Below are 21,879 nucleotides of genomic sequence, written 5' to 3'. Positions count from 1 at the left end.
GCTTTGACAAAGGGTCATCTGGACTCAACGTTAGCTCTTTTCACTCCCTACAGATGCTGCCAGACCTGTTGAGATTTTCCAGCATTTTCTCTTTGGTTTATTATCATTTCTTGTCTTGTAATATTGTTCTGTAGCTATGTTATATATTCCTAGTCATCTCTGCCCTCAGAAGGTCGTTAGTCTCTGGAATTCTCATCCATAGTGACCAGTGGAGGCGGGGAGGGTCATTGAATGTTTTTTACGGATAAATTGGACAGATTGTTTTAAATCTGTTTATTATTATATTTTTAAAAAACATTTTTTTAAGCATAACCACAACAGAGTAACAGTAAAATTGGTGGGAAATGGGTACAGAGCAGAACAAGAGCTATTGCCAGCAACAATACAACAACATTTTGCAATAGAACAACCAGATAACAAGTTAACATCGTGGGCGCGATTTTCCGAAGAGGAAACAAAGTCCCCGAGCGAGCACGTTTAGCTGCATGTTTCATGCCACTCTCAGCGCTGAGAAACACATGGCTATTCAACGTGACACGCATTGTATAGAGGACCGGAATGGGGACGCACAGCCAAGGCTGCACTTAGCCCGTTTTCTACTGTGAGGAGCTTCGCTGGCCGGAACTCCCCAGTTTAGCGAGAGATGGTGAGGCCATTTTTAAATGATGTCTCAATCTCCAAGGCTCCAGAAACGAGCCCTGACCTCCCGACCCCACCCCCTCCAGCCCGATCGCACTATGGAAGGGTCGCCAGCCACCCGAACCCCTCTCAAGACACACGCTGGGCACCCCCTGCCCGATCATATGCACATGCAAAAAATGCCAGCCTGGCAGTGCCAGGCCAGCACCCAAGTGGCACTGCCAAGGGCCAGGCTGACCCTTGTCACCGTGAACATTGTCCTCTTATTTCGCAAAATGACCCTGATCCTCGTCCCATAGCAGGAATGGTAGGTCTGTCCCACCCAGCCCTTCCTTAACCGCAGCCGGTCCTTCTCCCTCAGATGTGTCTCTCGGAGGAAGACTACGTCGGCTTTCATGCTTTTCAGGTGGATGGAGACTCTGGATCTTTTTACTGGGCCGTTAAGTCCCCCATCGTTCCAGGTGACTATTTTGTCCCCCCGTTCCTGTGGGATCAAACATACTTACCTGGTGGTCGGGCCCCTGCGCTCCGGGGTTTCCCTTTTCCAGAGGACATCCAACATGGCCGCCAACTGTGTGTACACCATGTGGGTGAGCCCCTGCTCTCCAAGGTTTCCCTTTGTTCAGGGACCCTCCAAAGTGGTTGCTTGCAGAGCCATTTTGTTCCAAGTCGCCACATGTGGCCTGTTGTAGCCGGTCTAATCTAATGCCTTCCATCTTTCTACTTTCTACACCTATTTCTCCCTTCCGGTCTTCTTCCCTCCACCCCCCCCCCCCCCCCCCCGGGGTCTTCTCACCCGCACACACCCACCTCTATTCCATAGCTAAACCTTCCCCCTCCCTGCTGTTTTCTCCCCTGATTATCCCTCCGTGCCCGTTATCTGCCCGACACCACCCTGGGGCCAGGTGGCTTCCCCCTCCGCAGCCTCTCTCTCCTGCATGAATCCCGGTGCTAGCTACCTCACTAGTGTGGTGGCCCCCTCCTGGGAGTTGTTTCACTTCCTCCCATTGCCCGATTTCTGGGCTTCCTGTCCGCCATTTCCCTGTGCTTAGCTATATTTAGATCATCCTTCCCTCTCTTGCTGCTCTCGTCTCCAAAACGGGGCAGTGTTCACCCGTGTGAAGCGGTCTCTGTGGCAATGGTCTCCTGTTGGCTGTGCAGACTGTAAAAGGGAGAGAGCTTTTTTTTGTTAAAACATTGCTTTATCAAAGTCTCATTCTGCGGGCTCTTCATCGCTGCCCCTGCTGCCATTTCTCCAGTCTGTTCTCTGCGACGAACATGCGTCTGCAGGGACCGTGAGAAAGTGTTCCCTGCCTTGATACATGACCCAGAGCTTGGCTGGGTCCAGCATTCCGAATCCTACGCCGTTTCTGTACAGCGCGGCCTTCACTGTGTTAAATTCGGCTCAACGCTTGGCCAGGTCAGCCCCAATGTCCTGGTAGATCTGGATCTTGTGACCTTCCCGGCTGCAGTTTGTGGACTGCCTGGCCCAGCACAGGATTCTTTCCCGGTCCTGGTACTGGTGCATCTTGCCGATTATCGCCCTCGGCTGTTATCCGGTTTGGGCTTTGATGGGAGCGACCGGTGCACTCTGGCAATTTCTGGTGGTTTGGGGAAGCTGTCCCTTCCCAGCAGGTTACCCAGCATTTGGGCCACATAGTCTGTGGGGTTCTGACCTTCGCTCCTCTCCGGTAGGCTCACGATTCGTAGGTTCTGCCGCCTCGACCGGTTCTCCTGATCCTCAACCTTTCCTCTCAGGTTGCCTTGTGTCGCGACCAGCCTTGCCACCTCCTTTTCCAGGGCGATGATCCGGTCGCTCTGGTTCATTGCGGCTCTTTCCAGATCTTTAATCGTTGCCTCCTGGGCCTCCAGTCGCTTTTCGGCTTTGTCCAGGGCCAACTGCATGTTCGCCAGAGCTTCGGCCACAAGCTTCACCGCAGTTTGTATGTCCGATTTCATCTCTTCTTGGTATTCCCTCAACTCACTTGAGAGGAATATCCTCCATCCATCCCCTGGTGAGAGGGGGCTTTTCGTGCGGCCTGTCGGTTCCTCTCACTCTGGCGAGTTCCGGCTTTCACCGCCTCGTGCGCTGGTCGGCTCAGCTGATAGTTGTTTGTCCCGGCTTTTCCCACTCCTGGTCTCCACTCAGCCTCTGGACTGGCTGTTGTTCAGCATCTTTCCTTCTTCCTTCATTTTGTAATGGTGTGGGGCTGATTTGTATCGTTTGCAGGCGTTTGTTCGAGGAAAAAGAGTCTATTTTTCAGGTTCGCGGGAGGAGAGCCACCTGATGTGTGACTTCTTAGCAAACCCCCGAAACCAGAAGGCCCCTCGCCTTCTCTCTGTTCTCGTACTGGACCCTACTTGCCCTCCGTAGCTGCCGCACCGCTTTTCTCGTCATCAACCTATCAAAGTTCCCCTGCAGCCTCTTCCTCACCGCCAGCAACTCCTTAGTGGCCCCCCTCCCCGGTATCTCCTGCCCACCTCGACTATCTGGTCCAGCAGCCGTCCGTGCTCCTCCCTCTCCTCCGACCCCTGTGAGCCTTAAACAAGATAATATCACATTGAACCACCGCCTTCAACGTCTCCCAGAACGTGGGTGCCGACACCTCCCCATTCTGATTAAGCTCCACATAATCCCCAGTCACCCTCCTCACCTTATAACAAAACCCCTTATCCGCCAATAGGCCTGAGTCCAGCCTCCATCCCGGCCTCTGCACCTGTCCCGAATGAAGCCTCACATCCAGCCAGTGCAGTGCAAGATCTGAGATCATGATTCACGCATAGGCCACTCCCACTACCCCCACCAACACCACCCGACTCACCACAAAGAAATCAATACTTCAATACACATTATACACATGCGAGAAGAAAGAGTACTCCCTCCATCCCGGGTTCCTGAACCTTCATGGGACAACCATTTCCATATTCTCCATAAACTCTCCCAACTTCTTTGTCATCCTCGACCTTCCCATCGACTTAGGCCTCGACCTGTCCACCTTCAGCTTCATTTCACAATTAAAGTCTCTGCCCATAATCAGTTGCTGTGTATCTATCTCCAGGATCGCTCCCAAGACCCCCTTATAAACCCAGCAACTTCCCAATTAGGCACATATACATTGACTAGCACCACAGGCGTCCCCTCTAGCACCCCACTCGCTATCACACATCTTCCTCCTGGGTCCTGCACCTCCCTGGCCCCCACGCACCCTGTTCTCTTGTTCAGCAGGATGGCTACCTCTCCTTGACTCTGAATCAAACCCCGAGTGGAACACTTGCCCCACCCATCCCTCCCTCAGCCTAACCTGATCCTTCACCTGGAGATGCGTCTCCTGTAGAAAAATCATCTCCGCTTTCATACCCCTCAGGTGTGCAAAACCCGGGTCCTCTTGACAAGCGCATTTAGCCCCCGGACATTTCATGTCACAATCATTACTGGAGGCTTGTACCTCTATTCCCCTCTACCGTCCGCCATCATCCCCTATCAGTTCTGCCTCACTTAATTCCCCCCTGAACTGGGCCCATCCAAGATGGCCCCCCTCTCTGCTCATGACTGCTCTCAGTCTCCAATCCTGACACATTACAACCCCCCCGCCACCACCACCCCTACCTGACCATCCCACTCCCCTTCCCCCACCTGACCACCCCTCACAACCTATCTAAAACCTTTCTAATTGATGTTACTGCATTTGTGTTTCAGCCGGCTGGGTGAATTATTGAATTTCTTACCATACATGGAGCAGGTGAATGGTCTCTCCCTGGTGTGAACTCACGGGTATATCTGCAGATCAGATTAATTACTGAATCCCTTCTCACACTTGGAGCAGGTCTCTCCCCAGTGTGAACCCACTGGTATCTCAGCTGGTGGGATGACGTTTTAAATCTCTTTGTGCAGTGACAGCAGCTGAAAGGTTTATCCTCAGTGTGAGTGGTGGGCCATCAGTTCCACAGCGCTTTTAAAGGCATTCACACACTCAGAGCATTTAAACTGTCTGTTATTGGTGTGAGTGACATGGTATTTCAGTGAGCTGGAGGACAGAGTGAATCTCTTCCCACACTCTGAGCAGGTGACCGATCTTTGCATTGGAACACTTTCCATTAACACCAATATTTAAAAGTTTTGGAAGCAGACAGTGCAGAGACATATTTTTCCTTCTAGATTCAAAGGCTGATTATATTCAGGTTCCGATGAATTGAGTTACTACACCAAATTTCCTCTTAGTCTTCACTGCTCTAAGGAGAACAACCTTGGCCTCTTCACAGAACTGAAGTTTCTCATTCCTGTCACCGTACCAAATCCCTGCAGCCTTTCCAAAGTCTTGACATCGTTCCTGAATTATGGGGCCAGTACCTGGGCCTCATTTGCTGAGGAAGAACATTGAAAAGCAGAGAAGTCATGTTCAATTTGTTAGATCCTGGTTTGACTACACTTCGAATACTGTGAGCAGTTCTGCATCTCCATAATTATAAAAATGAGAGAGAGAAACAGGACAAGGTGCAAGAAAGATTCACAAGGATGGTACAAGAATGGAGAGTTTTAAGTTACAGGATAGACTGAACAGACTGGGGGTATTTTCTCTGGGAAAGAGAAGGCTGACGGTTGACCTGATAGAGACTTTAAGATTATAAAGGGGTTTTATAGGGTTGATGTTGAGATGAAGAGTTTCCACTTGTGGGTGAGGCCAGAAATTGTGGAAACAAAGATAAGATGATCACTGATAAATTCAGGAGGAACTGTTCTTTTTTTCAGGGAGGTGAGAATGTGGACCACGCTACCACATGAAGTGGTTGAGGTGAGAGACAGATATAAGGGGAACCTAGATGAACACATGACGGGGGAAGGAATAGAAGGTTCTGCTGATTCACAGGAGTTGAAGTAGAATTGAAGGAAGCTCAAGTGGAGCCTAAACACTGACGTAGACCAACTGAGCTAATGTCAGAATGGATAGTCTTGACTGTAATTAGCAGCAATAACAGCAAAATCCAATCTCTGCACTCACATATGAACTCGCTGGAGTCTCAGCTGGGTGGATGACCCAAGGAATCCCTTTCCAAACTGGATGCAGGTGACCGGCTTCTCCCCTGCGTGACTCGATTGTTGTGACAGCAGGTGGGACAACTGAATGAATCTCTTCTCACACAGAGAGCAGGCGAATGTCCCATCCTCATTGTGAACTCACTGGTGGTTCAGTCGGTTGGCAGAATCTGTAAATCCCTTCCCATACACGGAGCAGGTCAACAGCTCTAACTGGTGTGACAGTGGTGATGGGTTTCCATGCAAATGGGATCTGAATTAATTCCCACAATTCCTACATTTCCATGCATCTATGGTCTCTCCAAAATCTGAATGGTTCGATGTTATTTCAGGTTGCATAACTGGTGGAAGCTCTTTCCACAGTCAGTGCTCTGGAGAAATCTCACTCCCCTGTGTGTATTTCACTGCTTTACCATTCACACTCCCATTTAACATGTTTCAAACTGACAGAACAAAAAATCACTTCTCCAAGATAAAAAGACTGATGATATTCACAACCTGAGAAATTGAATGAATCAATCAGACCCTGCTGTGACATTTGATTTAGTTTACAGTCTGTAAAAGCTCCCCTTCTAAAATGCTACAAAAAAGGGCATTACAGTCAGTTGCATTCAGTTCATAGCACTCGCGCCTCTGAATCACAGGTCCCAATATTTATATCTTACTCAAGGATTTGAGCATAAAAACCAAGGATGACTATCTACTGCAGTCTGGAAGGTGAACTGCAATGTAGAATTTCAGATGAGGCATGAAACCGAGCTCTGGTCTGCCTGTTCTGATGGATGTTTAAGATCCAAGGTCACTGTTTCAAAGAAGAGCAGGGGAGTTATTCCTGGTGTCCTGGCCAATATCTATCCGGTAATCATCAAAGAAAAAATGTTGGTGGAATCCAGATGTTTGTCTCTGATGCCAACACAACTGCAGCAAAAATAGATGACAGAAATTCAGAATACATAATTCTACTTGCCATGAAACATCCTTCTCCCTCTAAAACTATAAATCTCTGTCCCCTCATGCACTCCCTTCTCACTATTTATTTTAACACTAATTCAAACAAAGAACAAAGAACAAAGAAATGTACAGCACAGGAACAGGCCCTTCGGCCCTCCAAGCCCGTGCCGACCATACTGCCCGACTAAACTACAATCTTCTACACTTCCTGGGTCCGTATCCTTCTATTCCCATCCTATTCATGTATTTGTCAAGATGCCCCTTAAATGTCCCTATCGTCCCTGCTTCCACTACCTCCTCCGGTAGTGAGTTCCAGGCACCCACTACCCTCTGCGTAAAAAACTTGCCTCGTACATCTACTCTAAACTTTGCTCCTCTCACCTTAAACCTATGCCCCCTAGTAATTGACCCCTCTACCCTGGGGAAAAGCCTCTGACTATCCACTCTGTCTATGCCCCTCATAATTTTGTATACCTCTATCAGGTCGCCCCTCAACCTCCTTCGTTCCAGTGAGAACAAACCGAGTTTATTCAATCGCTCCTCATAGCTTATGCCCTCCATACCAGGCAACATTCTGGTAAATCTCTTCTGCACCCTCTCTAAAGCCTCCACATCCTTCTGGTAGTGTGGCGACCAGAATTGAACACTATACTCCAAGTGTGGCCTAACTAAGGTTCTATACAGCTGCAACATGACTTGCCAATTCTTATACTCAATGCCCCGGCCAATGAAGGGAAGCATGCCGTATGCCTTCTTGACTACCTTCTCCACCTGTGTTGCCCCTTTCAATGACCTGTGGATCTGTACTCCTAGATCTCTTTGACTTTCAATACTCTTGAGGGTTCTACCATTCACTGTATATTCCCTACCTGCATTAGCCCTTCCAAAATGCATTACCTCACATTTGTCCGGATTAAACTCCATCTGCCATCTCTCCGCCCAAGTCTCCAGACAATCTAAATCCTGCTGTATCCTCAGACAGTCCTCATCGCTATCCGCAATTCCACCAACCTTTGTGTCGTCTGCAAACTTACTAATCAGACCAGTTACATTTTCCTCCAAATCATTTATATATACTACAAAGAGCAAAGGTCCCAGCACTGATCCCTGTGGAACACCACTGGTCACAGCCCTCCAATTAGAAAAGCATCCCTCCATTGCTACCCTCTGCCTTCTATGGCCTAGCCAGTTCTGTATCCACCTTGCCAGTTCACCCCTGATCCCGTGTGACTTCACCTTTTGTACTAGTCTACCATGAGGGACCTTGATAAAGGCCTTACTGAAGTCCATATAGACAACATCTACTGCCCAACCTGCATCAATCATCTTAGTGACCTCCTCGAAAAACTCTATCAAGTTAGTGAGACACGACCTCCCCTTCACAAAACCGTGCTGCCTCTCACTAATACGTCCATTTGCTTCCAAATGGGAGTAGATCCTGTCTCGAAGAATTCTCTCCAGTAATTTCCCTACCACTGAAGTAAGGCTCACCGGCCTGTAGTTCCCGGGATTATCCTTGCTACCCTTCTTAAACAAAGGAACAACATTGGCTATTCTCCAGTCCTCCGGGACATCCCCTGAAGACAGCGAGGATCCAAAGATTTCTGTCAAGGCCTCGGCAATTTCCTCTCCAGCCTCCTTCAGTATTCTGGGGTAGATCCCATCAGGCCCTGGGGACTTATCTACCTTAATATTTTTTAAGACACCCAACACCTCGTCTTTTTGGATCACAATGTGACCCAGGCTATCTACACCCCCTTCTCCAGACTCAACATCTACCAATTCCTTCTCTTTGGTGAATACTGATGCAAAGTATTCATTTAGTACCTCGCCCATTTCCTCTGGCTCCACACATAGATTCCCTTGCCTATCCTTCAGTGGGCCAACCCTTTCCCTGGCTACCCTCTTGCTTTTTATGTACGTGTAAAAAGCCTTGGGATTTTCCTTAACCCTATTTGCCAATGACTAACCCTATTTGCCAATGATTCATCCCACTGTTCTCCTGCTTTTCCCCAATTCTCCTCCCCTCAAGATGCTGACTCTCTGGTACAGTTTCACTCTCACCTATTGTCTTCCCCAATATGTCACCCAAGTGTCTAAATCTTATCCTTAAGTTAACAAACTGTTTTGCTCAGGGGAGGAGAGGCATGGTGGTGCAGTAGTTAGCACTGCTACCTCATGGCGCCAAAAAACGTTTGCATATTCTCCCCGTGTCTGCTTGGGTCTCATCTCCACAACCCAAAGATGTGCAGAGTAGCTGGATTGGCCACGCTAAATTGCCCCTTAATTGGAAAATTAATTTTCCAATTGTTTCCAGTGGTTAGCACTGCTGCCTATGACACTGAGGACCCAGGACCGATCCCGTCCCTGGGTCACAGTGCGTGTGAAGTTTGCCCATTCTCCCTGTGCCTACCTGGGACTCACCCCCACAACTCAAAAAGATATGCAGGGTGGGTGAATTGGCCAAGCTAATTTTGCCCCTTCGTTGGAAAAAAAGAATTGGGTACTCTAAATTTATATTAAAAGTTGGAAAATAAATTAATTGGGTACTTTAATTTTTTTTAAATTTATCCAAAGTTACTTTGTGCCAGGGTGGGGTTACTTCCTCGCTTTTCATCCCAGTCCCTGGAATTTGGAGACTGGGCTCAGTATGGGTAATGGCAACCGGGGCTCCCACAATCCCGCGCGCTTGAGAAACCGCTTTATCCGCAGCGCTGGTGGAGAGCACGGGACTGCGCATGTCCAAGGAAAAGGTCAGTTGCACACACAGAAAAAGGCTATTCCATTGGGCATGTGGTCCGCTCTTCTTGAGGTCAAAAGTGCTTCCGTGGCCACGTGACATTGTGCCCTGCGTCTTTAAGCGGCTGGCAACCAATGGGAAGAGTCGAACGACCGGAAGGACTCTGTTCCTCCGCCAATCAGAGCTCCCCCATTGTCTCAATTCGGAAGCTGGACATGGAGGTTTCTGCCGAGCAAAGTTGTTGTTCCTCGAATGCTGAATGAGCTTGAACTTCACACAGATTAAAACTTCCTCCTGTATCCAACATCTAGGAGTAAAACTTTATTTTCTCCCCCTTTCCATTTATTTTCTCATTCTGATCTGCAATTGGTCACTTGCAGCAAATGAAGAGAAAGGAAGTGAATTCAGGGAGAGTGCAGACTCTGGAAAGCTTGGCACAGGTCTCTCTGTCTGTGAAATACATTGACATCCTTTGCTCCCTCATCTTCACACCTTTATTTGTCTGGCAAAAAGGATGGTCTCTTTCCTAAAGTTCACAATTAAAGGGCTGGTTTCCCAAGGTGAAGGCTGAACATGAGGGTCACGGGGAACAGGTTGGAAAATGGACTGAAAGTTAAAATGAGGAGCGAATTCTTCACTCGAGGATGTGGTGAACCTTTGGAATTCCCTCCCCCAGAGGACTGTGGACCCTCAGTCATTAAGTATTTTCCAGATTGAGATTGATAGGTTTCAAGATGTTGATGTCACCAAGGGAAATGGGGAATAGTGTGGGGAAATGGTGCTGAGCTAGATCGGCCATTGAGCTCATTACAGGGTTGAGCAAGTTCAATGGGCCAAATAGCCGGCTGTAACTCCCATTTGTTATGATCTCTGTGTTAAGGACAGGAAGCCGTGAGCGTGAATCTGTCAATCAGCATCTTCAGAATTGGGAGGGTGAATATTAGTACAGCCGAGTGAGAATGGAGGGAGAATGTGTGGGACGGAGATGTACAGCTTTTGGGGAATGAGTGTTCAGAAATTCTGTTCTGAGTTTCTATCCTGTGCTGACAGTGTTGTCTTTTGTAAAAAAAAAATCTAGAATATTAAAAGAGGAATTATAGCCAGAAATCTCAAACATCATGGGCAAAATTCTCCGGAAACGCTGCGATGTCCGCCGACTGGCGCCCAAAACAGCGCAAATCAGTTGGGCATCGCGCTGCCCCAAAGGTGCCGAATGCTCCGCATCTTTGGGGGCCGAGCCCCAACCTTAAGGGGCTAGGCCGGCGCCGGACGAATTTCCGCCCCGCCAACTGGCGGAAAAGGCCTTTGGTGCCCCGCCAGCTGGCGCGGAAATGACATCTCCGGGCGGCGCATGCGTGGGAGCGTCAGCGGCTGCTGACGGCATTCCCGCGCATGCGCAGTGGAGGGAGTCTCTTCCGCCTCCGCCATGGTGGAGACCGTGGCGGAGGCGGAAGGGAAAGAGTGCCCCCATGGCACAGGCCCGCCCGCGGATCAGTGGACCCCCCTGGGCCAGATCGCCCCGCGCCCCCCCCAGGACCCCGGAGCCCACCCGCGCCGCCTTGTCCCACCAGTAAGGTAGGTGGTTTAATCTACGCCGGCGGGACAGACATTTTAGCGGCAGGACTTCGGCCCATCCGGGCCGGAGAATCGCGGGGGGTGGCCCGCCAACCGGCGCGGCGCGATTCCCGCCCCCGCCGAATATCCGGTGGTGGAGAATTCAGCAACTGGCGGGGACGGGATTCACGCCAGGCCCCGGCGATTCTCCGACCCGGCGGGGGGTCGGAGAATCTCGCCCCATGTCTTGATCTGCCAGAGTCACTTGATTCCTTGGGGAACACACACCCGAGAGTGTTCCAGAGCACTGACTGTGGAAAGAGCTTTAACCAGACACGCAGCCTGACAAAACATCGCAGCACTCAACAGGGCGAGACTGCTCATGTGCTCTCTGTATGGGTAAGGCTTCAATTGTCTAACCTGGAGAGACACTAGGAGACCCAAAATATGGAGAAACAGTGGAAATGCTGGAACTGTGGGAAGAGATACATAGCCCCATCTGCACTGGAAGTTCATCGACGCATTCACACTGCGGAGAGGCCATTCAGCTGCACTCGTTGTGGGAAAGGATTCAGTCAGTCATTCACCCTGCAGACACACCAGCGTGTTCACACTGGGGAGAGACCGTTCACCTACTCTCAGTGTGGGAATGGATTCACTCAATTATCCAGCCTGCAGAGGCACTACTGGGATCACACTGGCGAGAGGCCATTCATCTGCTCTCAATGTGGGAAGGGATTCAATCAATTATCCAGCCTGACGTCCCACCAGCAAGTTCACAGGAGGGAGAGACCGTTCACCTGCTCTCAGTGTGGGAAGGGATTCTGTGTTTCCTCGTACCTGCTGAGACACCAACAAGTTCACAATTGATTACAGGGGTTGGATTCTGCTGCTATTGTTTCTGCTCTCAATTACATCCAGGACTGTATTTTGTTCATTCTGAGTTGGTCAATGGGGAGGGTCGGAGGGTTTCTTTCTGCTGGACTGGCCTTCTCACGACTGATGCGCTTGAGCCTTGTGGCAAATTTCATAAGGATCACAGAGTGAAAGGGTGTTTGGAAGGTAGATGACAGATAGTTCCTGTTTCTGTTTGGAACCCCTAAAGAATACAGGTTCAGATGAAGATAGGCTATGGTAGTTACATGGTTCTGTCTCAGAACGAAACTGTCAAGCTATGAGGGGCAAGTTGATTGGGAACTTACAATAAAATGTGTAATGATACACAGGCAATCGCATTTAAGGAATTATCACATATTTACGTAAAATATAGATTCCTTTCAGAAACAAAAATCCAACAGGAAAAGTGACGCAACCGTGGCTAACAAGAAAAATTAAAGATTCCACTGGTTAAAGGAAGAGGCTCATTGATAGATTATAGATTTATTGCTTCACTGATTTATTGGTACCTTTAAGAATGAATGCAGTATAATTCTTAAATTCAGTATACATACAGACAGAAAATGGAATATCCACAAGGCAAAGTCATTGTTTCAGATAAAAATATGAGAATTGCTGCACAGGAACTTAATTATGTGTCAGAATCTAACACTGTTTCAAGAAAAGTTGCATAAAAGCCCTCGTAGTGAATAAACCATTGTTCTACAAATACATTTAGTAATGAAAACGAATTGCAGCCTCAGCAACACAAACATTTACAAAATGTAGCAAAGCCTTAGCAACAAGCAACGTTAATGCAGAACACCTCATCTTCAGAGGATTGGTACACGTGGCGGGAGCATGTAGATATTTAATTAATTTGATAGACATTAATGAATCTTAAGTCATGACGAATGCCTGGGTAACAAATCATGCTACAAGTGACAGAGAGTTTTTTGAATAAATCAGGAAGCCTCAGCTGAGAATTTGAAACCAATAAGGGGTTAGACCATTGATGAGAATTTGATTTATTTTTACGTAAGAGAATCAAGGTGGATAATTAACAATAAAGTTGTATTTTTGGACACCTCCAATCAACCAGATCTTCGGCTCATTTTTGAAGATAAAATAGATCTCATCGCTCACAAAATGGCCAAAATAAGTGTAACCCTGAAGATTGGAAACTTGTTTTAGAATTCAGCAAAGGAGGATCAAGAAACTCATAAAGAGAAAATAGAATACGAGAGCAAACTGGTTAGAAACATTTTCCTTTATAATGTGAAAAGGACAAGTGGGAGGAGGAGCTGGGCTAGAGGATGGTCTATGGGCAGACATGTTGAGTAGAGTCAACACGTCCGCAACATGTGCCAGGCTCAACCTGGTACAATTTAAGGTTGTTCACCGGGCTCACATGACACTGGCCCAGATGAGCAGATTCTTTGGTGAGGAGGACAGGTGCGTAAAATGTGCAGGAGGACTGGCGAACCATGTCCACATGTTTTGGACATGTCCAAAGCGGCGGGGATTTTGGCAGGGGTTTGTGGAAGTCATGTCCATGGTGCTAAAAATATGTGTGGCACTTGAGTCCAGAGGTGGTTATTTTCGGGGTGTCAGAAGACCAGGGAATCCAAGAGGAGAAAGAGGCAGACTTTCTGGTCTTGGTTCCCTGGTAGCCCGGAGATGGATACTATTAGCATGGAGGGACTCAAAGCCCCCGAAGTTGGAGACCTGGCTATCGGACATGGCTAGCTTTCTCTGTTTGGAGAAAATCAAGTTCGCCTTGAGAGGGTCTCTGTTAGGGTTCGCCCGGAGGTGGCAACCGTTCATCGACTTCTTTGCTGGAAGTAAATCGTCAGCAGACGTGGGGGGCGGGGGGGGAGGGGGGGGGGGTGTTTAGATTAGAGTAGGGGGTCAATAAGGCTTTTGCACAATGTTTATGGTTTCATGTATATTGTTTATTTGGTTGTTGTTACTATACCAAAAATATCTCAATAAAATGCTTTTTTTTTTAAAGTGAAAAGGAAAAGATTAGCAAAGACCAATGTGGGTCCATTCCAGGCAGAGACAGGAGAGTTTATAATGGGGAATAAGGAAATGGCAGAGAAACTAAACAATGTGTGCCTGTCTTCATGGAGGACATGAAATCGGCCCAAAAACACAAGAGAACCAAGGGACTAGTAAGCACGAGGAACTGAAGCAGATTAGTATTAGTGAAAAAGTAGTGCTGGAGAAATTAATGTGGTTCAAAGTTAATAAATCCCCAAAAGCTGATGCTCTACATCCCAGAGTGTTGAAAGAGGTGGCTGTAGAGATAGTGGCTACATTGGTGATCATCTTTCACAATTCTATAGATTCTGGAATGGTTCCTGCAGAATGGAAGGTGGTAAATGTAACCCCACTATTTAAGGAAGGAGAGAGAAAATGGGGAACCACAGACCCATTAGCCTGACATCAGTAGGAGGTAAAATGCTACAATTTATTCTAAAGGATGTGATAACGTACGGATTAGGAGCTGGAGTAGGCCACTCGGCCCCTCGAGCCTGCTGCACCATTCAACACGTTCACGGCTGATCTGATTGTAACCTCAACTCCACATTCCCGCTAATCCCCCGATAACCTTTCACCCCCTTGCCTATCAAGATTCTATCCAGCTCTGCCTTCAAAATATTCACAGACTCTGCTTCCACTGCCCTTTGAGGAAGAGAGTTCCAAAGACTCCCAAGAGAAAAAAGTTCTCCTCTGTCTTAAATGGGCAAGTTATTACTTTTAAAGTGACTCCAATTTCTAGATTCTCCCCCAAGAGGAAACAACCTTTCCACATCCACTCTGTCAAGTCCCTCAGGATCTTATACGGTTCAATCAAGTCACCTAAACTCCATCGGACACAAGCCCAGCCCGTCCAATCATTCCTCATCAGACCAGCCTCCAATTCCAGGTATGAGTCCAGTAAACCTTCTCTGAACTGCTTCCAACACATTGACACCATACCTTAAATGAGAGCAATACTGTACACCGTGCTCCAGATGTGGTCTCACCAATGTCCTGTATAACTGAAGCATAACCTCCCTACTTTTGTATTCAATTCCCCTCACAATAAACAATAACATTCTATTAGCTTTCCTAATTACTTGCTGTACCTGTATACTCGCCTTTTGTGATTCAGGCTCTCGGACACCCTCTGAATCTCAGAGCTCTGCAATCTCTCACCATTTGGATAATAAGCTTTTTTTATTCTTCTGGCCAACTTCACATTTTCCCACATTATTCTCCATTTGGCAGGTCTTTTCCCACTCACGTAACATATCTATATCACTTTGTAACCTCCTTATGTCCTCTTCACAATTTACTTTCCTACCTATCTTTACATCATCGAAGCCGGAGTTGGCCATTCAGCCCATTGAGCCTGCTCCACCATTCAATATGATCATGGCTGATTATCCACTTCAATGTCTTTTTCCCCACACTGTCCCCATATCCCTTTGTGTTATTGGTAATTAGAAATTTGTCAGTTGGGTGGCACAATGGGTAGCACTGCTGTCTCACGGCACCAAGAACCCGGGTTCGATCCTGGCCCCAGTCACTGTCCGTGTGGAGTTTGCACATTCTCCTCGTGTCTTGTGGGTCTCAACCCCACAACCCAATTAGATGTGCAGTGGAGGTGAATTGGCCACGCTACACTGCCCCTTAATTGGAAAAAAATAATTGTGTACACTTAAATTTATTAAGCAAACAAACAGCCGGGAGAAGAAGCACCGTCTTGTGGTCCAATATTCCAAAGTGTGGTCCGGGGATGGATCATCAGGCGCCCTAGATGTTTGTGTAGCAGTGGTCAAGGATGTCGGGGTCCCTGTCGGGACAGGAGATGTGTTGGTGGAATTTTGGCAGTACACTCTTGAGGTTGGCCTGGTTAAAGTCCCCGGCCACGATGAACAGGGCCGCCGGGTATTTCATTTCATTGTTATTTATAGCGATGTACAATTCATCAAGCGCCTTCTTCACTTCCGCCTGGGGTGGGATGTAGACCACTGTGATAATGGCAGAAGTGAACTCCGTGGAAGGTATTTTGGATGAGACTTCACAGTCAGGTATTCCAGGTCCGGGGAGCAGTAGTTCGCCAGGGTCGCCACATCCGAGCACCAGGAGGTGACGAGGAGACAAACCCCTTCACCCACTCCATGTTCAGTCCTGGATGTGATTAACAGCAGGAATAACAGCAGAATTTAACCGGTCATCACTTGTGAACCTTTTGGTGTCTCAGCATGTTGGATGACTGAGTGAATCCCTCCCCACAGTGAGAGCAGGTGAATGGCTTCTTTCCAGTGTGAACTCGCTGGTGTGTCAACAAGGCAGATGAATCACTAAATCTCTTCCCACAATCAGCACGGTAGCATGCTTTATAAAGCATTAGTTAGGCCCCATTTAGAATACTGTGAGCAATTTTGGGCCCTACACCTCAGGAAGGACATACTGGCACTGGAGCGGGTCCAGCGGAGAGTCACACGGATGATCCCAGGAATGGTAGGCCTAACATACAAGGAACGTCTGAGGATCCTGGGATTATATTCATTGGAGTTTCGGAGGTTGAGGGGAGATCTAATAGAAACTTACAAGATAATGAATGGCTTAGGGACGTAGGGAAGTTGTTTCCATTACCAGGGGAGACTAAGACCCGGGGGCACAGCCTTAGAATAAAAGGGAATCACTTTAGAACAGAGATGAGGAGAAATTTCTTCAGCCAGAGAGTGATGGGTCTGTGGAATTCATTGCCACAGAGGGCGGCGGAGGCCGGGACGTTGAATGTCTTTAAGACAGAAGTTGATAAATTGCTGGTTTAGCTAGGGGCTGGTTTAGCTCACTGGGCTAAATCGCTGGCTTTTAAAGCAGACCAAGGCAGGCCAGCAGCACGGTTCGATTCCCGTACCAGCCTCCCCGGACAGGCGCTGGAATGTGGCGACTAGGGGCTTTTCACAGTAACTTCATTGAAGTCTACTTGTGACAATAAGCGATTTTCATTTCATTTCAAATTCTTGATTTCTCGAGGAATTAAGGGCTATGGAGAGCGGGTAAATGGAGTTGAAATCAGCCATGATTGAATGGTCGAGTGGACTCGATGGGCCGAATGGCCTTACTTCTGCTCCTATGTCTTATGGTGGTTAGCACAATTGCTTCACAGCTCCAGGGTCCCAGGTTCGATTCCCGGCTTGGTTCACGGTCTGTGCGGAGTCTGCACGTTCTCCCCGTGTGTGCGTGGGTTTCCTCCCACAGTCCAAAGATGTGCAGGTTAGGTGGATTGGCCATGCTAAATTGCCCTTAATGTCGGGTGGGGGTTATGGGGATAGGGTGGAGATGTGGGCTTGGTGCTCTTTCAAAGAGCCGGTGCAGACTCGATGAGCTGAATGGCCTCCTTCTGCACTGTAAATTCTGTGATCAGAGCAGGTGAATCAACTCTCCCCGGTGTGAACTCGCTGGTGTCTCCGCAATGTGGATGATGTTTGAAATCTCTTTGTGGAGTGAGAGCAGCTAAACGGTCTCTCCTCAGTGTGAATGCGCTGGTGTTCCATCAGTATCCAAGAGCTTTTAAACCCACTCCCACAGTCGGAGCATTTAAAGGGTCTCTCATTGGTGTGAGTGACATTGTGGTTCAGCAAGTGATGACCGAGTGAATCTTTTCCCAGTCGGAGAGGTGAACGGGCTCTCCCCAGTGTGGCCTTGCTTGTGTTTCATCAGGTTGGATGAAGTTCTAAAGCTCCTTGTGCAGTGAGAGCAGCTGAACGGTCTCTCCTCAGTGTGAACGCGCTGGTGGGACATCAATCGCTGTGAGCTTTTGAAACCCCTTCTGCAGTCAGAGCATTTAAAGGGCCTGCTCTTGGTGTGAGTGACATTGTGGCTCAGCAGGTTGGATAATTGAGTGAATCCCTTATCACACACAGAGCAGATGAATGGCTTCTCCCCGGTGTGAACTCGCTGGTGTGCCTGCAGGTTGGATAACTGAATGAATCCCTTATCACACACAGTGCAAGTGAATGGCCTCTCCCCAGTGTGAACCCGCTGGTGTGTCTGCAGGTGGGATAACCGAGTGAATCCCTTATCACACCCAGTGCAGGCGAATGGCCTCTGCCCGGTGTGAACTCTCTGGTGTCTCTGTAGGTGGGATAACCGAGTGAATTCCTTCCCACAGACCGAGCAGATGAACGGCCTCTCCCCAGTGTGAACTCGTTCGTGTCTCCGCAGATTGCCAATGTCAGTGAATCCTTTTTCACACTGAGAGCAGGTGAACGGCTTCTCTCCAGTGTGACTGCGTTGATGCCTTGCCAGCTCATGCGGGGCTGTGAATCCCTTCCCACACACAGAGCAGGTGAACGGTCTCTCTCCATTGTGACTGCGTTGATGCCTTTCCAGCCCGTACGGGCCTTTGAATCCCTTCCCACAGTCCTCACATTTCCATGGTTTCTCCATGGTCTGGGTGATCTTGAGTCTCACCACGTTGGACCATCAGTTGAAGCCTTGTCCACAGTACACGTGTACAGGCTCTCCCTGATGTGAATGGTGTAATATGTTTTCAGACTGTGTCACTGGTTCAAGCTCTTTCCACAGTCAGTGCTCTGTAACAGTCTCACATGGGGGATGTGTGTGTGTCTCAGTGCTTTTCCAGACACACTGATGTTTAAAATCTCTTGAAGCAGACAGAATAGACAAACATTTCTCCTTCTAGATTCAAAGGCCGATGATATTCGATTCCCAAGAATTGAGTGACTCAGTCAGTTCTTGACGTGATATTTAGTTTGAGATATCGGCCTCAAACGCCTCTCATTCTAACTTCCTGCAAAAAGATTTTACAAAAGTGATCACTGTCAGTGCAGAATAAGAAATTCAGAACAAACAATTCTAGTTTCTAGCAAACATTCTTTGCTCTCTCTCTTACCCTCAAATGCTCTAAATCTCCATTCCACACACTCTCCCTCCACTCTCACTCTGCTGTATCTAATATTCACTCTCCAAATTCTCCTTAATAATAATCTTTATTATTGTTACAAGTAGGCTTACATTAACACTGCAATGAAGTTACTGTGAAAAGCCTTTGGTCGCCACACTCCGGCACCTGTTTGGGTACACAGAGGGAGAGTTTAGAATGTCTAAATCACCTAACAAGCACGTCTTTCGGGACTTGTGGGAGGAAACCAGAGCACCATGGAAGAAACCCATCACTCCCGGAGTGATGTCCTGGAGCAGAGATGATTGACCTTCAACCACCATTGTCCTTTGTGCCAGGTATGACTCCAACCAACGCAAAGTATTCCCTCAGATTCCCATTGACTCCACTTTAACTAGGGCTCCTTGATGCCATACTCAGTCAAATGCTGCCTTGATGTCAAGGACAGTCACTCTCATCTCACCTCTGACATTCAGCTCTTTCGTCCATGTTTGGACCAAGGCTGTAATGAGGTCAGGAGATGAGTGACACTGGCAGAACCAAAACGGAGCGTCCATGAGCAGGTTATTGCTAAGTAAGTGCCACTTGATAGCACTGTTGATGACTCCTTCCATCACTTTGCTGATGATGGAGAGTATTCCGACAAGGAATTCATTAGTTGGGTTTGATTTGTCCTGTTTACTGTTCCCTTTAATGTCAACCTTTAAATGTGAACATTAGGAAACAGTAAGAAGTCTTACAACACCAGGTTAAAGTCGAACAGGTTTGTTTCAAACACTAGCTTTCGGAGCACTGCTCCTTCCTCAGGTGAATGAAGAGATATGTTCCAGAAACATATGTATAGACAAATTCAAAGATGCACGACAATACTTAGAATGCGAGCATGAAATGAAAATGAAATGAAAATCGCTTATTGTCACAAGTAGGCTTCAATGAAGTTACTGTGAAAAGCCCCTAGTCGCCACATTCCGGCACCTGTTCGGGGAGGCTGGTACGGGAATTGAACCGTGCTGCTGGCCTGCTTGGTCTGCTTTAAAAGCCAGCGATTTAGCCCAGTGTGCTAAACCAGCCCCTTTGCAGTTAATTAAGTGTTTCCATATCCAGAGATAGGGGTACCCCCAGGATAAAGAGGTGTGAATTGTCTCAAGCCAGGACAGTTGGTAGGATTTCACAAGCCCAGGCCAGATGGTGGTGGATGAATGTAATGCCACATGAATCCCAGGTCCCAGTTGAGGCCGCACTCATGTGTGCAGAACTTGGCTATAAGTTTCTGCTCGTTGATTCTGCGTTGTCGCGCGTCCTGAAGGCTGCCTTGGAGAACGCTTACCCGGAGATCAGAGGCTGAATGCCTTTGACTGCTGAAGTGTTCCCCGACTGGAAGGGAACATTCCTGCCTGGTGATTGTCGCGTGATGTCCGTTCATTCGTTGTCACAGCACCTGCATGGTCTCGCCAATGTACCATGCTTCGGGACATCCTTTCCTGCAGCGTACGAGGTAGACAACATTGGCCGAGTCGCACGAGTATGTACCGCGTACCTGGTGGGTGGTCTTCTCACGTGTAATAGTGGTATCCATGTCGATGATCTGGCACGTCTTGCAGAGATATATATCACCATTACATGTTCTCACGTGCAATGGTGGTATCCATGTCGATGATCTGGCACGTCTTGCAGAGATATGTATGTTTCTGGAACATACCTCTTCATTCACCTGAGGAAGGAGCAGCGCTCCGAAAGCTAGTATTTGAAACAAACCTGTTGGAATTAACCTGGTGTTGTAAGACTTCTTACTGTGCTCACCCCAGTCCAACGCCGGTATCTCCACATCCTTAGGAAAGAGACCATCCTTTTAGCCAGACAAATAAATGTGTCAAGCTGAGGGAGCAAAGGATGTCAATGTCTTGAAGAGAGAGAGAGACCTGGGCCAAGCTTTCCAGAGTCTGCAGCCTCCCTGGATTCACTTCCTTTCCCTTCAGTTGGTGCAAGTCACCAATTGAAGGTCAGAATAAGAAAATAAATGGGGGAGAAAATTAAGTGTTTTACTCACAGATGTTGGACAGGAGTCTGTGAGCAACTCAAGCTCATTCAGGGTTGGAGGAACAACAGCTTTGCTCGGCAGAAACCTCCATGTTCAGCTTTCGCATTGAGACAATGGGGACGCGCTGATTGGCGGAGGAGCAGAGTCCTTCCGGTCCTCCAATCTTCCCATTGGTCAATACCTCAGCAGTCAGGTCAGAGGCGTGGTGCTCCCCTGCACATGCGCAGCTTCCCCTCTCTTTTCGACATGCGCTGTCCCGGGTCAGGGGAGAGGGATTTCACCAACACATGCGCAGCTTTCCCTCTCCGTTAGACATGCGCATTCCCGTGCCGGGGTGGGGGAAGGAGCGATCACCGAGCGGCTTCTTGCTCTAGCCGGAGTTCTCAGCCGGTTGCTTGGAAACCGTCTCGAGTATCTGTCGGGGGAGGGGGAACAAAGAGTGTGGGCGGGGCTCCCGTGTTCGCGCGCCGGGCGGGTGCGCGCTAATGTAGTGACGTCACAGCGAAGCGAATTTATTCCGATTGGTTGATTTAGGACGAGCTCCTTTGTGATGTCACAATGTGGAGGTTGGACAATGAGCTTCAGACTAAAACTTCCTTCTCTGGGCAACATCTGGGAGCATCAATGTCTCCCCCTTTCATCAGGTCATAAGATTTCGGAGCAAAACTAGGCCATTTGGCCCATCGAGTCTGCCCCACCAGGATCTCATCCTGGCCTTAACTCGACAGTCCTGCCACTTCTCCATAACCCATCAACACAGTACCAATTAAAAACTCCTAAATTTACTCACTGTCCCAGCTCCACCGCACTCTGGAGTAGTGAATTCCACAGATTCACAGCCCTTGGGAGAGGCAGTGTTTCCTCAACTCTTAGAATTTGCTACCTCTTTTTAAAAATAATCTTTATTGTCACAAGTTGGCTTACATTAACACTGCAATGAAGTTACTGTGAAAAGCCCCTACAGTAACACCACCTAACTTTTTTTTGACAAACAATTTTATTAAGACATTTTGGCACAATAAACAACAATAATATAAAACAGTGTGCAAAAAAACAATCGTTATAGTGCAAGAAACCCAGCTCCCCTCCCACAAGAACCAGCCTAAGTACCCCCCTAA

The 21,879-nt window shown here is 48.1% G+C and overlaps 1 long non-coding RNA gene across 1 annotated transcript; it reads right to left on the bottom strand.

The window, feature by feature from the left end:
- Positions 1 to 12,280: 12,280 nt before the first annotated feature.
- On the bottom strand, positions 12,281 to 21,183 carry LOC140420758 (uncharacterized). Its single transcript, XR_011946555.1, has 2 exons — positions 20,771 to 21,183; positions 12,281 to 18,612 (listed from the first exon to the last, which is right to left on the bottom strand). It is a non-coding gene; the product is annotated as an uncharacterized lncRNA (long non-coding RNA).
- Between the last annotated feature and the right edge of the window lie 696 nt (positions 21,184 to 21,879).

This window comes from Scyliorhinus torazame, chromosome 5 (genome assembly GCF_047496885.1).
Source record: "Scyliorhinus torazame isolate Kashiwa2021f chromosome 5, sScyTor2.1, whole genome shotgun sequence".
Taxonomy (NCBI): domain Eukaryota; kingdom Metazoa; phylum Chordata; class Chondrichthyes; order Carcharhiniformes; family Scyliorhinidae; genus Scyliorhinus; species Scyliorhinus torazame.
Note: the sequence above shows the minus strand (reverse complement) of the source record. Positions and strands in the feature narration are given on the sequence as shown.